The sequence below is a fragment of the Diabrotica virgifera genome, chromosome 1 (genome assembly GCF_917563875.1).
Source record: "Diabrotica virgifera virgifera chromosome 1, PGI_DIABVI_V3a".
Classification (NCBI taxonomy): domain Eukaryota; kingdom Metazoa; phylum Arthropoda; class Insecta; order Coleoptera; family Chrysomelidae; genus Diabrotica; species Diabrotica virgifera.
The window spans coordinates 181,776,080-181,794,612 of NC_065443.1; positions in this window are offsets into that span (position 1 = coordinate 181,776,080).

Consider the following 18,533-nt stretch of genomic DNA (forward strand, 5'->3'; position numbering starts at 1 on the left):
TATCTTGTTCACTTTTGATTCACACTTCATGAGGACAAGTTAGTGTTGTCCTATGAAACTCCTTGAGGATATTTAATCAGAAGTAATCCAGATAACTAATTAAGAAATATTCAATTTGATGAAGTTGAAGATTGTCTTGCTCAGCAAGGATTTAAAATATCTGGATATTTAGGTCCTCAAGACCTTTCTTTTTGGCCATACGCTATCTTTAAGGTAAGCTTTGTTTTTTTAACACCTGATTAGTTGTCTAAAGGGAAACCTTTAGTAATTTTAATTTATACCTTTTGCTCTGCTTGCATGCTGATGTATATATTCATTTCAGGCCAACAATTTTTCTTTCTCTCCAATTCATTTTGATGTTGTGAGTTTTTTTTTGAAACACCCTTGTCCAGGGTCGATATGTTATATAACCTGTATAACTGTGAAGTATCCAAGTATATAAATGCAGTACGACATCATCCACGTGTATGACATCGACGAAAAAAACATAAGGTAGGATCAAACCAATACTTCTCTTAAAAGAACGTTGTTTTGCCTGTCTAAGCCACCACACCATACAGCAGTCTGACAAATATCTCGGTTTTGTATTTTTTTCTTGTAAATAGTACCTAAATATAATATTACATAGTTTTAAGAATTATAATATGGGTGTACGCTGAAAAGAATATTCTTAGAGGCAAATATAAACTTTAGTTGAGCTTTTTACCTTTTCCTTTTGGTTTTTTTTATATTTTCAATTAAGATTAATATGAATTTTTTTAGTTTTGGTTAATAAGAATAAATAGTTTGTGAATTTTCCGATTTTTTTGATTTCTTATTATTATTTTTTTGTTTGGTAGAAAATAAAACTAGTTATTTACCTTCGCATACCTTCAATAAAAACCGGTAACATCGGCGAAGAGTAACATTTGGCGCTCCAACGTAAAATTTTTTGTTATTATTTATTTTATAAAGCATTGAGTATTACTACATATTATTATTTAACAGATATTTTGATATACACTGCCGTACATAACTATTATTAGGCATAAAATTTCTGATTTTTGATATGGCATAGTGGCATAATAGTAATTATTGTTAGGTACATATTTCACAGATATTTTGATACACACTGCTGTACATAAATATTATTAGGCATAAAATTTTTGATTTTTGATATGGCATAGTGGCTTAATATTAATTATTATTACATATTACACAGATATTTTGATATACACTGCTGTACATAAATATTATTAGGCACAATATTTTTGATTTTTGTGCTTTGCGGACACTTTCTTGATTTCTTGCAAATAAATAGTTAATTTTATTCCTTTATTTCCAATATACAGGGTGACTCAAAATTATTGCACCTCATAAAATATATATTGCATAGTATTTTATCGGTTTTAGTGTTCGGATTTAACCCAATAGTTGTGTATTGACTTACTACTAGCTCGCATAACTTAAAGTAGTAGTTGAAGTTATTTTTGTTTTGTTTTTTGTAAGCTCGCATAACTTAAAGTAGTAGTTGAAGTTATTTTTTTTTTGTTTTTTGTAACATTGGGTAAGGGTTGCGTGTTGCCATTTCACGCAAAAATATTTAAGAATAGGATACTATAATATATTGTTGAGATTTTTTTTTGTCTTTACTTTATACTTCATCTCTTATTTTATCATATTTTTTTATCTCTAACCGAGATAGGGTTTTATTTTATTCTTTTGCGGTTTACTTAATATGCAGGTTAATAGACTTTTGGGTGATGAACTCAGTTATGAGTTATCAATAAGAAGTTTACCAATTGATGCAAATGTACACACGAAAAGGGCTACGTTGAGAGAAGCTCTTAAAGCAGAAAGAGAGGGACAAAGAGATTCTCCTAAGGTGGTTAATATAGACCCATCTTTTGAGTTTTCGTTGTGCTCAGGGAAACTTAGCGATCTGGAAGAAGGTATAGAACATTTTAATGAACAGAACAGAACTAATGAATTTAAAAGAATTAGTTCTCGTCTAACACATGTTAAACTTAGACTTAACAGACTTCAATGCAACGAAAAACAGGAAGCTCAAAGGAATCAACTATTAGATTGGCACAAACGGTTACTATTAGAAGTCAACAGGATTTATGAGAGCTTTGGGAAAGATAATCAAGTAGAGCACATCTCACTTTTGGATACTTCAGTTCCATTATTGCCTGAAATTGTTCATTCCGGGTCTCATGAATGTGGTTTGGTAAACTCAGAATCATTAGCTGAAGAGCATCCTATTGAAGCTGCGCTGTTTGGAGCTACTAACAGTTCACCAACTGCAGGCAATAGAGTTTCATTCTTAAGGCAGGTTTTTGAAGAAAATCAACATGATAGCACGATACAACCACAAGTACATTCTCAAAGATGTTCTAGTTCTCTGAGGGTTTCAAGCAGAATATCAGATGGGAATCAAGAGTATATGTCCAGTGCTATAAATAGACCACTTAATTCAAGTAGAGAAATGAATTCTTCTGAAAATCGCAATATGCATACGGAACCACAAACTGATACAAGATTATCAAGGCACAATTTTAATAATGGAAGTAGTGCAACAGTACCTACAAGGGAGATTGATAATACTTTAGCTCGACATTTTAATCTGGAAACACCTTCATCTAACTTCAACAGTAAAATAATGGATTCGCTAGATTTCTTAAAGCATGATGTTCAGAACGTTGATATAAGTAGATGGAGATTACAATATGATGGAATCTCGAGCGTTACTAGTTTTCTAGAAAGAGTAGAGGAACTCAGAGTTTCAAGAGGAGTATCTAAAGAGAGACTACTTCGTTCGGCTCCAGAACTTTTTACCAAAGACGCCTTACTCTGGTACGGAATGGGAAATTTTACATCGTGGGATAATCTGGTCCAGGAACTTAGGTCTGCTTTCCAGCCCCATGACTATGAGAATTCCTTATGGGAGGAAATCCGAAGAACACAGGGCTCACAGGAACGAGTTATAAACTATATTTCAGTCATGGAAAATCTATTCAAGAAACTATTGATCCCCCCTAACGAAGAAGAAAGACTGAATATCATTCGTAGGAATTTGCTTCCTTATATTCAGCAGGGCTTGGCTTTAACAAAAATTAGCAACATCAGTGATCTTTGTTCATTAGCCAAGGCTATGGAAGCAATGGAAACAAGGATTCGACAATTTTGCCCTCCTCCTTCAAGCACCAGACTTTTGGTAGAACCTGAATTAGCTTATAGAAAGCCGTCAACTCCTATTTTTACGAGTCCGGTTACAACACCTGTGTTTACAGAAGAAGTTACAAATAGCGATAAATCTGAACATTTGAATAAGGGTACATGCTTTAATTGTGGATCTGAGAGACACAAGTTTAAAAATTGTAACCAGCCTAAGAAGTTCTTCTGTTATAAATGTGGATGCAACAATGTGACAACGAAAAACTGTCCCAGATGTTCAAAAAAACGCAGCTTCTCTCCCTCGGTAAGTCGGACGAGTGGAGTGGAATGTAAATCAACTCCGACAACTGATAATACAGCGGTCCTTGAATACATTTTAGCTCATGCTGAAGGTAATCAACGACCATATTTGAGTGTCTCAATTCTTGGAAAAGATATACTTGGATTATTGGATAGTGGAGCATCACGAACCATTCTTGGAAAATCTGGTTGGGATGTGTTTAAAGACCTTTGCCCATTAAATGAAGATGACAAGAAATTATGTATAGTTGCTTCAGGTGATTCATGTGAAAGTATAGGATCTATTACTGTACCAGTACGGTTAAGAGATCGGGTTCGTGTTTTGAATATTCTAGTTATCCCATCCCTTGTTTCTTCGCTTATTTTAGGTATTGACTTTTGGTCAGCTACGGGGATAGTCCCAGACCTTTTTAAGGGAGAATGGTTTTTTAACCGTGAAGAAGAGTTAAATAGTGTATTAATTTCTGGAATCCAGGACTTTGATTCATTAAATAAAGAACAATGTGATCAATTACAAAAGATTGTAGATAAAGCGTTTTTAGGAATGACATCTCAAGAGACAGGATGTATAAAGGGCGTGGAGCATGTGATACATACCAATTCACCACCCATTAAACAAAGGTACTACCCATTATCACCAGCTCTACAAAAGGTAGTTAATACCGAACTTGACCAAATGTTAGAAAAAGGCATAGTAGAACCTTCATCCTCACCCTGGTCGTCGCCCATAGTCATGGTACAAAAAAATGACAAATGGAGATTTTGTGTTAACTATAGAAAGTTAAATGCGGTAAGCGGTCCGGATGCATATCCAATTCCTTATGTGTCATCTATTCTAGATAAACTTCGAGATGCACGATATTTAACTACCTTGGATGTCAAATCAGCATATTGGCAAATAAGTGTAGCTCTGGAATCTAGACCTTTAACTGCTTTCACAGTGCCTAATAGAGGTTTATTTCAGTTTCGTCGTATGCCTTTTGGGCTACATTCAGCTCCTGCTACATGGCAGCGTGCAATTGACAATATTTTAGGTCCCGAATTAGACAGTTATGTTTTTGTATATCTTGATGATATAATTATTTGTACATCAACGTTTGAGCAGCATTTAAAAGTTTTAGAGACAGTATTTCAGCGTTTAACCGACGCTGGTGTTACTCTTAATAGGGAGAAGTGTTTAATATGTCGTTCAGAATTGAAGTATTTAGGCTACGTAGTAAATAAATCTGGATTACTTGTCGATCCAGAAAAGGTAGAAGCAATACTGGGAATACCGACACCGAGAACTGTTCAGGATGTTCGTCGGATTGTAGGTATGGCATCATGGTATCGGAGATTTATTCCATCATTTAGTACTGTTGTCTCACCGCTTACTCAACTTACTCGAAAAAATGTACAATTCGTTTGGAATAAGACATGCGAGGACGCCCTGAATAAGGTTAAAGAATATTTAGTTTCGGCACCCATTTTGGCGTGTCCAGATTTTTCTTTACCATTTATAGTAGAGACAGATGCAAGTGACTATGGATTGGGGGCTGTTCTTTCTCAAAAACATGGAGATGAAGAACACGTCATAGCTTACTTGAGTCGATCACTGACAAAAACCGAGAGGAAGTATTCTACTACAGAAAAAGAATGTCTCGCCGTTCTATTTGCTGTAGAGAAACTAAGGCCATACTTAGAAGCTACTAAATTTGTGGTTATTACAGACCATTTTAGTTTAAAGTGGTTGTTTTCCATTAAAGACCCCATAGGCAGAATTGCTCGTTGGGCTCTGCGTTTGCAGGCATATGACTTTGAAGTTATACACCGGAAAGGAAAAGATCATCTAGTGCCCGACGCACTATCACGTGCAGTTCCTTGCGTAAATGCTTTGGATGTAGACTGTTCTACTTCTACACAGGTCAGTTTAGACCGATGGTACTTGGGTCTGATTTCCAAGGTCAACAAATATCCTAGAAACTATTCACTTTGGAGGGTAGAGGGAGGAAAACTTTTGAAGAATATAAAACCGCGATACCCTGAACTAGCTTCATCAGAGTGGGTAACGGTAGTTCCAAGGGAACAAAGACTAAACCTTATAAGAGATCATCATGATCCTCCAACTTATGGACACCTTGGCGTTTCAAAAACATTTGGAAGACTTAGTCAAAAATATTATTGGCCAAAGATGCGATCAGATATAGGACGCTATATTAAGAACTGTACAACATGTCAACGGATAAAACCAGAACAGCAACGTCCTAGAGGTCAATTGTTATCTCAGCAGCCGACTGCAAGTCATCCATGGAGTCTCATCAGTATAGACCTAGTTGGACCTTTACCTAGGACCACTTCAGGATTTTCGTATATTTTCACCGTGTTAGATTGCTTTTCCAAATTTATTTTAGCTTTCCCGATTAGAGCAGCGACATCAGCCAACATAGTTAAGTTACTAGAAAATGAGGTGTTTCTAGTCTATGGTGTACCAGAGAGAATTTTGTTAGATAATGGAGCACAATTTCGTGGCCATATATTCCAACAACTTGTCTCAAACTATGGTATTGAATTAAAGTTTACAGCACTATACCATCCACAAGCTAATCCCGTGGAAAGAGTTCATAGAGTAATAAAAACTATGTTGACGGCCTATGTCTCTCAAAATCAAAGACACTGGGATCTTCTTTTGCCGAAGATTACATGTGCCTTGCGATGTTCGGTTCATGAAGTCACTGGAGTGTCACCGAACCTTATTAATTTTGGTAGGGAAATCAATGTGAATGCCAATAAAAATAGACATGAGTCTGAACAAGGTCAGTATAATATCGGAACAAGGAAGGAATCTCTGGATAAACTGTTTTCTGATGTTCGGAGGAAACTTAAGTCAGCGTATGAAAAAAGTAAAGTTCCATATAATCTGCGAAGAAGGACAGAAACATATAAAGTGGGGGACATGGTTTGGAGAAGAAATTTCGTTCAGTCTGATGCTACAAGATATTTCAGCGCAAAATTGGCCCAAAAGTTTGTAGGACCATTTAGTATTAATAAAGTGGTCTCCCCATGGAGTTATGAACTTGTTGATGAAAATGGCTCTCATGCAGGAACCTGGAATGCAAAAGATTTGAAACCGGTTACTCAGGACAGTGAGGTTAAGGACATTAAGTCTAAACCTCCTGATGTGGAAGTATAGAGTTACAATGTGTTGAAAATTTTATTGTAAGATTTTGTTATCTTTACAAGTTTTTGTTTTATTTTTTTTGGTTTTGTTTTTTTTATTTTTGTTTTATTTTTATTTTGTTTTGTACCGTTAGGACTTAAAAGTTTCTTTGAAACTTTTTGCAAGTAAGGGTGGGGTTGTTACGGGTTAAAAGTCGCTAAGCAACTAGAAACGATTCTTATAAATAAGATTGTCATAATTTTTGCTTTATTGTCACAAGTACTGGCCTAAACAATTATAAAAATCAGGGCCCGGATTACAAACACTCGATACGAATCGTATCCGCCATGTTTTCCCATAAGGCGCTACGGTAAAACATGGCGGATACGATGCGTATCGAGTGTACGTAATCCGGGCCCTGGCTTCTATATTGTCTTGAACATTAGCTGCTATCAAGCCATTTTTAAGTCCGAAATCATATAGAAAATCAGGCATGAAGTAGGCTTTAGGTATACATTGCTACCTGTCTAGTAAGTGTCATCTCTTTGTCTTTACCTGTCTAGTGTCATATCTTGTTCACTTTTGATTTACACTTCATGAGGACAAGTTAGTGTTGTCCTATGAAACTCCTTGAGGATATTTAATCAGAAGTAATCCAGATAACTAATTAAGAAATATTCAATTTGATGAAGTTGAAGATTGTCTTGCTCAGCAAGGATTAAAATATCTGGATATTTAGGTCCTCAAGACCTTTCTTTTTGGCCATACGCTATCTTTAAGGTAAGCTTTGTTTTTTTAACACCTGATTAGTTGTCTAAAGGGAAACCTTTAGTAATTTTAATTTATACCTTTTGCTCTGCTTGCATGCTGATGTATCTATTCATTTCAGGCCAACAATTTTTCTTTCTCTCCAATTCATTTTGATGTTGTGAGTTTTTTTTTTAAACACCCTTGTCCAGGGTCGATATATTATATAACCTGTATAACTGTGAAGTATCCAAGTATATAAATGCAGTACGACATCATCCACGTGTATGACATCGACGAAAAAAACATAAGGTAGGATCAAACCAATACTTCTCTTAAAAGCACGTTGTTTTGCCTGTCTAAGCCACCACACCATACAGCAGTCTGACAAATATCTCGGTTTTGTATTTTTTTCTTGTAAATAGTACCTAAATATAATATTACATAGTTTTAAGAATTATAATATGGGTGTACGCTGAAAAGAATATTCTTAGAGGCAAATATAAACTTTAGTTGAGCTTTTTACCTTTTCCTTTAGGTTTTTTTTATATTTTCAATTAAGATTGATATGAATTTTTTTAGTTTTGGTTAATAAGAATAAATAGTTTGTGAATTCTCCGATTTTTTTGATTTCTTATTATTATTTTTTTGTTTGGTAGAAAATAAAACTAGTTATTTACCTTCGCATACCTTCAATAAAAACCGGTAACATCGGCGAAGAGTAACAAATCCCGATCTTCATTTTCTTTTGACAATCTTCTTTCTTCTTTTTCTTCTTCTGGGCTCATCTCTTTTTTCGAGGAATCCCAATCTTCATTTTCTTTTGACAATCTTCTTTCTTCTTTTTCTTCTTCTGGGCTCATCTCTTTTTTCGAGGAATCCCAATCTTCATTTTCTTTTATCCATCTTCTTTCTTCTTTTTCTTCTTCTGGGCTTATCTCTTTTTTCGAGGAATCCCAATCTTCATTTTCTTTTATCAGTCTTCTTTCTTCTTTTTCTTCTTCTGGACTCATCTCTTTTTTCGAGGAATTCCAATCGTCAATTTCCTTTGTCACACTTTTTTCTTCTTTTTCTTCTTCTGGGCTCATCTCTTTTTTCGAGGAATCCCAGGCTTCATTGTTTTTATTTATCTTCTGTTGCTTCTCCTCTTTCTTCTCTGTCCTTGCTTCATTGCCAAATTCATTTCCACCGTTTGTTTTTTGTCAAAATTATCCTTTTTCCGTTTCTCATGTTCCTTGTCCATTTCCAGAATGTCCTGTTCTTTTTCTTTTGCTTGTTTTGTTTCCTGTTGATTGTTATCCATTTTTTGTTGTATTTCCTTCATCGCTCGTTTTGTTTCTTCCTGATTTTCTTGCATTTTATCCATTTTATCCATCTTCTTTGATGTTTCTTCCTGATTTTTATCCCTTTTATTTAATATTTTATCCCATTTTTGTAACTGGAGTTCCATCAGTTGTATTACTTTATCTAATCCTGATAATTCCTGTTGTTCTGATGCTATGATTGTTGTTTCAAAAATGTCCTTTTGTTCTTTGTTTTCTTTGCTTTTGCTTCTGGTTGTTATCGACATGTATTTAAAATTTATCCCCGCCTAATATGAAATTCGAAAATACCTTGTATGCTGTCGAGACGAAAATTTTTCTCTCCCCAAATATAATCAATTTATCCCGCAAATTTTTAAATATTTCAAAATTCAAATCAATCAAAAATAAAATAAATATGTAAAATTGTACCTAGATAAAAAAATTAAGTCAAACAAATATTTCAAAAAATTTTAAATATATCAAACTCTTTCCGACGGGCAAATAAATTCTCCTTCACCTGTTTTTCCGTTTCCTATTCCCTTCAAATTCACAACCAGAGATACTTTAATGTCCTACGTTGGTTCGCCATGTTGTTATGATCTGCTTCTTATTAATTTTATATTAATTATTATTTATTTGATTAATTATTTAATTGTTGCAAATCATACATAAAAAATGAATAAAAAATCTCAGGGTGCCTTTTTATACTATTAAAAAAATCCAAATTATCTCACGTTATACTTATCTTCTCTCGTGGGTTCAGTATCTCTTAGTTGATCCTAATCGGGATAAAATAGGGAAAAGAAATAAAGCAAAATATTAAAATATTAATACAGAATTGTCTTTTATTTATCAAAATCAATACTCTAAAATCTATCAAGTCTAAAAACCTGTGGACACAGATGTCCGAATGAAATTTTTACCACTTAAATTTATTATAGTTAAAAACAAATAATTTATCGGTTTGTTCCCGATGACTTTGGTAAAACAAAATTAAACAAACAAATTTATGTATTCGCAAGATTAGCTATACTTCCTATTTACTTTTAGAAATATTGGAATTTTAATTCATATGCTTTTTACTCAAAATTTTAGTTTCCGAACATAAAAATATCTTTCACATAAGTTGACTGACCTTTTGCTTCAATCACTCTGATGTCTTCTCGTGACCCAAAAACAGCTCTCCCTCGTTGACTATGTCAAAGGCTACTCATCAAAGCCCTCTCCGTTCTCCAGCTTCAAAACTATCAGCATACCAGCACCAATTCTCCAACAAGCCTCTTTTGACACGTACTCGATTCAAACAAAACTCCAAAAATTATCTGCTCTCCTTCTCACAATAATACAGAATCAAAGAGGTATTTCGTCTCAATTTGATCTGTCTCTCGTTCCACTTTTCAACACTATTCTCCACTATCAAACAGCCACTGGTACTTGCTAACTATCTATCCACGAAAACGTCGAACTGCTCTTCAGCGATGCCAAAAACATAATGAATTTCTTTTTCAAACTCTCTCAATCATTCAAACCACTTTTCCCCTTCCAACTTGCCAAGAATCATAAACAATCTTTTCCATTCGACAAACAAACAGTCTTTTTCAAAATTATTCCGACCATCCTAATTACTTTCGGGGTAATTCTACAACATTTACTCGGGTTGAAATAAATATTAAAATTCCAAACTTTCTTTTTAAACCACTTTCCCAGAAAGTGATAAATACATCTACCTGTGGATTCTATAATTCTCGTAATAAACAATCTATTTTCATTTTAAATCTAAATACATCGTCCTTTTCACTTTAATTATTCACAAAAGTCTTTAATGGTTCATCGGAAAGCTCATTAAAAAGAGAAATCCACTTACATCCAAACTAAATTCTAATAAATATTTACAGTTCAATATACAGGGTGTGTCAAATTTATGTGCCCGCGTTATTTAAAAAAAAATTTAATTTAATTTTTATTTTGCCTTTGATTGATAAAATTGAAAACACAATAATATATATATATATATATATATATATATATATATATATATATATATATATATATATATATATATATATATATATATATATATATATATATATATTGATGTGATCTTGATTATTGATATGAGATAATATTCTTATTTGTCATTTAATTTAATATGCATTAATAATAATTTAATTAATTAACCAGATCACATATCAATATGTTTTCAATCTCAGGGCGAATTATAAAATTAATTACTTACTTACGTGGCTTCTCAGTATTTCTCAATGGTTCCTAATCGGGATAGGAAAGAAAAGAGTAAAATAATACACACATATGGGTTACAATTATAATCAAAATATTGTTTATTTTATTTAAATGGCAATCACTGCTTAATATGTGCTAGATCTTATTTTTCTTAAACATAACATTTACAAATTTGAATCTTATTTCCTTTTGGTTTCCAATTGAAAGTTTTTATTAACCTTTAACTATTAGGATTTATTAGCAACAATTCTATTTAAGTTTGATGAAGCTTTTCTGATATTATTGATTATGTTCTTCAATTTATAATGTGGTATTTAATACGAAAAACCCATACATTCATGTCCAAACAAATGAGACTGACCTTTTTCTGGTGAACTGAGAATGTCTTCACACAAGACCCGTTTCCTGCTATCCTTGGCTGCGATCAAAACCTCGTCCTGGCTTTCAGTAATGTTCTCCTTTGAAGATTAGCTCGTATAGCTCTCGTTCCTGCTTCTGTCGTGATGCTGTGTTCTACCTTTTTCGAAACTGCAATCAGCTACCGGGACACTCTTGGCTCAAGGAGGTTCTTTACTCTCAACCTGGCCTACCTCTCGTTCCACGATAGATCTCCACACTCACGGAACTACACCGGCTTTCTCACTCTCCGTACACTACCGTCTACTACTGGACTTCACTTCTCGACAGCTCAAAACATTCTGATCTATCTTTTTCATTCATTCCCCTACTTTCTAAATATCCCTTCCAGATTCACAAATCAACCTTCCACCACCAACTCTCATTCGCTGTATTCCTCAAAACCAATTTTTAATCTTTCTAAATATGCTTAATGGATTTCCAAAAAAAATAGTTAATTCCCATTCTAAAATTACTTTCTACTATTTACAAAATTTAATGACTTATTATCTACTTCAACTGAGTCTTATTTAGCATAGGCTAATGATCGAACCTTCCGCGAACAACGATAATGACCTATTATCGATTTCAACTGAGTCTTATTTAGCATAGGCTAATGATCGAACCTTCCGCGAACAACGATAATGGTACGCCATTCACTTTGTTTATTCTAAGCGCATTTCCACGAGTTTCGTTTAATCACTTCTTAAAATTAAATATAACAATTTGTTGTATACAGGTTGTTCTAAATTTATATGCCCGTGGTTGAGAAAATTGAAAATATTTTATATTAAATTGAATTCTGCTTATAATTATCAAAATTTAATTTTCAGATCAAATAGAAATATAACAAATCCCCGCCTTGTATTCGATAAAATTTATCTGCATTTTTAAATAAATTTTCTCGAGGCAAAACCAACTCCCTGTATATTTCCTTACTTTAATCTACGTCTTATACCCCTTCTTCTTGTATTACTCTAATTAATCCCACCTGTAGAGTAATTGTTTCCTTATTTTCAGTATCCTCATCCTGTGTTAGAGTGTCGGCTATTATGTTGTCTTTCCCTTTTTCCCATATCAATCTTCTGTCTTTTTCCTCAGATTTTTCACATGCTTTTACCGTGTATTCTGCATCCTCGTTTTCATATGCCTCCTCTTCAAATGCCACTGTTTCGATCATATCTTTTTCGCTTTCATTTGTTAGCTTTATTTCTTCTTCTCCTGAGCTCATCTCTTCTTTTGAGGAATCCCAGTTTTCTTTTGCTTTTGATACTCTCAATTTTTCTTCTTCTGGGCTCAACTCTTCTTTTGAGGAGCCACAGGTTTCATTTTCTTTTGTCTTTTTCTGACTTTTTCTCCCTTTTCTTCTTTGTCCTTGCTTCGTTGCCAAATTCATTTCCACTGTTTGTTATTTACCTGATTCGTCCGTATTTTGTTTCTCCTGTTCCTTGTCCTGTTCTTCTTCTTTTTCTTCTGTTAGATTCATCGTATTATTTTTAAAATCTATCACTACATGTTTTTCTGCCAATTCGTCAACTCCTACTATCATGTCATGTGACATGTTTGGCATTATTACACATTGTAGTGCATACATCTTCTTACCCAGTCGTACCATTACTCGTATGCCTTCATTTATAGTTGCCAATGTCCGTTTGTTTGCGCCCACTAAATTTACCCTAGGTATTTTGTAAATTAAATTTGTTAAGTTAACTTCTTCTATTAGTTTTCTGTTGACCAATGTTATTTCAGATTCAGTGTCTATCATAATTTTAATTGGTTTCTCGTTGATAAATCCATCCACAAATTTTAAATTAACTTCATTTTTCTTTTCGTTGTTTCTTGCCAATTTAATAAACTCCTTGGGGTTACAAAAGATTCCTGTTTGATTTTTGGTTTTTAGTGAGCGCCGTCGTGAAAAGACGCCGGTTGCTCATCGTTGTTTATATTTTCGTCATAATGTCTCTCTCCGTCATATTCATCTGTCTGGGTATTATTTACTTCTCTTCTATTTTCTCTTGGTCTGTCGGATCTGTTTCGGTTTTCTCGATATCCCTGTTCATTTTGTCTACCATTATTTCTGTTTTCTTGATTTGCGAGTGTGGTGTTCCTATTCTGGTATTCTCGATTTCTGTCCTCATTCCATTGCCTATTTCTTTGTTCATAATTTCCTCTTCCGTTGTCTCTATTTTCGTTTTCCCTTCTGGGATTAAAATCTCGTCTTGTATAGTCCCTCCTATTTTGATTTCTATCTCTGTAATCCTGTGTTTCTCGGGGCCTGTAATCTTCTCGCGACCTTCTTGATTTTCTTTCTCTTAAACGTGATTCTCTTATTTGTAGGAATTGGCATAAACTATCTATGTCTTTGTAGTTTTGCAATGTGATATGGTCTTCCAGCGTTTCTTCGAAATGTCTTGCAATCAGTTCGACTAATTGTTCCGATGAGTAATTATATTGTAAATGTTTTGCGTTATAGTAAATTTGTAATGCATATGTCCTTTCTGATATACCCATCCTATCATTGTATTTCCCATTTTGCAATTCCTTGTTAATTTCCAATTGTTGGACTTTTCCCCAGAAATATTTCAAAAATTTTTGTTCAAATTGTTGCCAACTGTCAAATTCTTCTTCTTTGCAATCGAACCATAGGCCTGCTTCATATTTGAGATGGTTTCTGATAGTTTCTTTTGCTGTTTCGAAATTTCCGATGTGCTGTATTTTCTTTTTCAGGCTATTTATGAACGGCACTGGGTGTAATCTTCTTACATCCCCGCCAGACCTTATCTTCACGTCATCTGTGCTATGTATAACCATTTCTCTTCTTTCTCCGACATTTTGTTGAGTATTGATTTCCGCAATCTTTCTTTCCACTTCTTCTATGTCTGCTTGAATAGCGTTTTGCAACTTGTTTTCCAAACTTTCTATTTCCTTTTTCTGGCAATTCGTTATTTCCTTTATTTTGCTTTTGATTTCTTTAATCTCTGTCTCTTGTTGTCCCATATCGTTCTTGATTATTGTCAAACATCCTTTTACTTCCTTTTCATACTTTCCTATGCGTTCCTCCATTTTCTTGTTGTTCTTTTCTATTGCTTGTTTCATTTTTTGTTGTGTTTCATCCATTTTTTGATCCAATTTTTGTTGTGTTTCATCCATTTTTTGATCCACTTTATCCATTTTCTTTGATGTTTCTTCCTGATTTTTATCCATTGTTCGTTTTACTTCATCCATTTTTTGTGACTGGAGTTGCATAAGTTGTAATATCTTTTCTAATTCTGACAATTCTTTTTTTCCTGTTTCCATGATTGTTGTGTCTAAAATATCTTCTTGGTCTGAATTATCCTCTTGATTTGAATGTTCTTTTTGATTTTTATTGTCTTTGCTTTGGCTTCTTGTCACAGACATTTGTTTTCAAGAAGTACTGTCCCCGCCAAATATGAAATTTTACTAGTATGTTACCAAGACGACTTTTTCTCACCCAAATATTATAAATTGTCAATAAATATATCAAATGTAAATATCGTAAAAATAAAATATTAAATCAGTTATGTAAATTTGTACCTAAAGAGATCTAAAATTTTATGTTATCAAATGTAAGTATCTCACTTTTTACCACAGGCATATAAATTTTCAAATACCGGCTTTACTCTTTCTATCCTTCAAATTTGCCACTAGAAATACTTTTCCATGCTTTCCACGTTGGACGACAGTTGATGTGATCTTGATTATTGATATGAGATAATATTCTTATATGTCATTTAATTTAATCAATGCATTAATCATAATCTAATTAATTTACCAGATCACATATCAATATGTTTTCAATCTCAAGGCGAATTATAAAATTAATTACTTACTCTCGTGGCTTCTAAGTATTTCTCAATGGTTCCTAATCGGGATACGAAAGAAAAGAGTAAAATAATACACACATATGGGTTACAATTATAATCAAAATATTGTTTATTTTATTTAAATGGCAATCACTGCTTAATATGTGCTAGATCTTATTTTTCTTAAACATAACATTTACAAATGGGAATCTTATTTCCTTTTGGTTTCCAATTGAAAGTTTTTATTAACCTTTAACTATTAGGATTTATTAGCAACAATTCTATTTAAGTTTGATGAAGCTTTTCTGATATTATTGATTATGTTCTTCAATTTATAATGTGGTATTTAATACGAAAAACCCATACATTCATGTCCAAACAAATGAGACTGACCTTTTTCTGGTGAACTGAGAATGTCTTCACACAAGACCCGTTTCCTGCTATCCTTGGCTGCGATCAAAACCTCGTCCTGGCTTTCAGTAATGTTCTCCTTTGAAGATTAGCTCGTATAGCTCTCGTTCCTGCTTCTGTCGTGATGCTGTGTTCTACCTTTTTCGAAACTGCAATCAGCTACCGGGACACTCTTGGCTCAAGGAGGTTCTTTACTCTCAACCTGGCCTACCTCTCGTTCCACGATAGATCTCCACACTCACGGAACTACACCGGCTTTCTCACTCTCCGTACACTACCGTCTACTACTGGACTTCCCTTCTCGACAGCTCAAAACATTCTGATCTATCTTTTTCATTCATTCCCCTACTTTCTAAATATCCCTTCCAGATTCACAAATCAACCTTCCACCACCAACTCTCATTCGCAGTATTCCTCAAAACCAATTTTTAATCTTTCTAAATATGCTTAATGGATTTCCAAAAAAAATAGTTAATTCCCATTCTAAAATTACTTTCTACTATTTACAAAATTTAATGGCCTATTATCTACTTCAACTGAGTCGTATTTAGCATAGGCTAATGATCGAACCTTCCGCGAACAACGATAATGACCTATTATCGATTTCAACTGAGTCTTATTTAGCATAGGCTAATGATCGAACCTTCCGCGAACAACGATAATGGTACGCCATTCACTTTGTTTATTCTAAGCGCATTTTCCCGAGTTTCGTTTAATCACTTCTTAAAATTAAATATAACAATTTGTTGTATACAGGTTGTTCTAAATTTATATGCCCGTGGTTGAGAAAATTGAAAATATTTTATATTAAATTGAATTCTGCTTATAATTATCAAAATTTAATTTTCAGATCAAATAGAAATATAACAATATATAATGTGGTTTTTTGATTAAAAACCAAAGAGTAAGGTAAGATCAAAAACAAAAGTCGAGGACATAACAACAAAAGTTGCCAAACTTAAATGGAGTTTTGCAGGCCACACTGTTAGACAAAAAGACCAACGTTGGAATGTCACGATACAACATTGGAGACCTTACCAAAGTAAACGACCGAGAGGAAGACCACAGATGAGATGGGTTGATGATATTAAAAGAGTAGCCGGAACGAATTGGAAATATGTTGCTCAGGATAGAGACCGATGGAAGGAGTTGGGAGAGGCCTATGTCCAAACGTGGACGATAGAAGGCTAAGAAGAAGAAGAAATGTTGTTTTTTGATTGGAATGTGTCTAAAGATATTCAACCTCTCATCTTTACTGATGAGCCCAGAGAGGTTGAAGAGGGCGAAACACATTTCTAAGAACTGGTGTTTTGATCTTTGATTCTATTTGAAAAATTTTTCCCAGCCCGAAATGGTGGATGTGTGAATTGTTCGTAAGGGGATTTTTCCACATTCTCTATTTCATCTGTTTGATTTCGTACGAGTGGTCGTTAAACCATTAACCTTGGATCTTTTGATCACTGAGTGTGTTTCAAAGATCTACATCCTATGTTTTTAAACATATATTTTACTTACTTTAAGTAATTAGGGAATTAAAACTTGAGACTGTCATTGTCGGATTTGCCGTAGATTTACGCTCCTTCTATGTCTAGGTCTCGAATGTTGTTTTTTGATTGGAATGTGTCTAAAGATATTCAACCTCTCATCTTTACTGATGAGCCCAGAGAGGTTGAAGAGGGCGAAACACATTTCTAAGAACTGGTGTTTTGATCTTTGATTCTATTCGAAAAATTTTCCCCAGCCCGAAATGGTGGATGTGTGAATTGTTCGTAAGGAGATTTTTCCACATTCTCTATTTCATCTGTTTATGTATATATATATATATATATATATATATATATATATATATATATATATATATATATATATATATATATATATATATATATATAGTTTTTGGTTATTGGGTTATGCAGCAATTGATAAGTGTACTCTTTTAAGTCTTTATTCCGAGCTTTCGTTCATGATTATGAACATCGTCAGGGTGCTACAATTATATTATATATGTGAGACAATATAAAAATATGTATATAAAATGATATGTACTTATAATTATATATATATATATATATATATATATATATATATATACATCCCGCTATCATTATGTCATCTTTTCATGTTGCAGTCATTTGGCATCACTAAGAAATACTATCATTTTCGAATTTTAATTCGTGTATGTTTGTTGAGCGCATTTTTTAATGCCCTGTATCGTTCTCAGTTTTCTAAAATTTTGATTTTAAAAATTTAAATTATATACAAAAATTTTTACACTTCACAGCCATTTTGACTTCCACCACATAAAAATGTGTATTTGCGGTCTATTTGCCGTCAGTCAAGGTTGCCACGAGTTAAAAATATCGAGCGTTTGAGGCCAGGTAGAAAAGGTATATTATAAACTATATAAAAGGTGGGTTCTTTACCTGTTCGGCTGGTTCGGCTGGTAAGGGTCCAAATATTTTACGAGTTGAATTGTGTTTATTTTATTTCATCTGTTAAATTATAATTTTCTCATAACGACTTACAATATTTGTTTGAAAAATTAATTTTGGGTCATTCCATTTCAAATCACTCAATTTTGGAGCAAAAAAAAATTTGGACCTCCGATTTGTCTGAAAATTGGTATATAGCTTCTGCGAGACGTAAAAATATGATATTTAAGGTCAAAAAATCTTCTTCTTCTTTTTTTCTCAAAATGTTATTTTATTCGATTTTACAGTGATTTTGTGTTTATTTATACAAATTTCCATTTTCTCTCGTAAAGTATCAATGGAAAACATAATATTTTAATAGAAGGGACTCAAAAATGTCATTATATGGCATTATAAGAAGTTACTTTGATTCAAAACAAGCTTTTGATCAAATTTTATAGTGTAGAAAACGTTAAAATACCGTTTTTTTACATTCTTCTCCATTCCCAAAATGCATTATAATCGATTTGGCTGAAAATTTGCCCACAGATAGAAAAAACATAGGACTTTAAGTGGTCATAAGGATTTGAATTATATTACAATA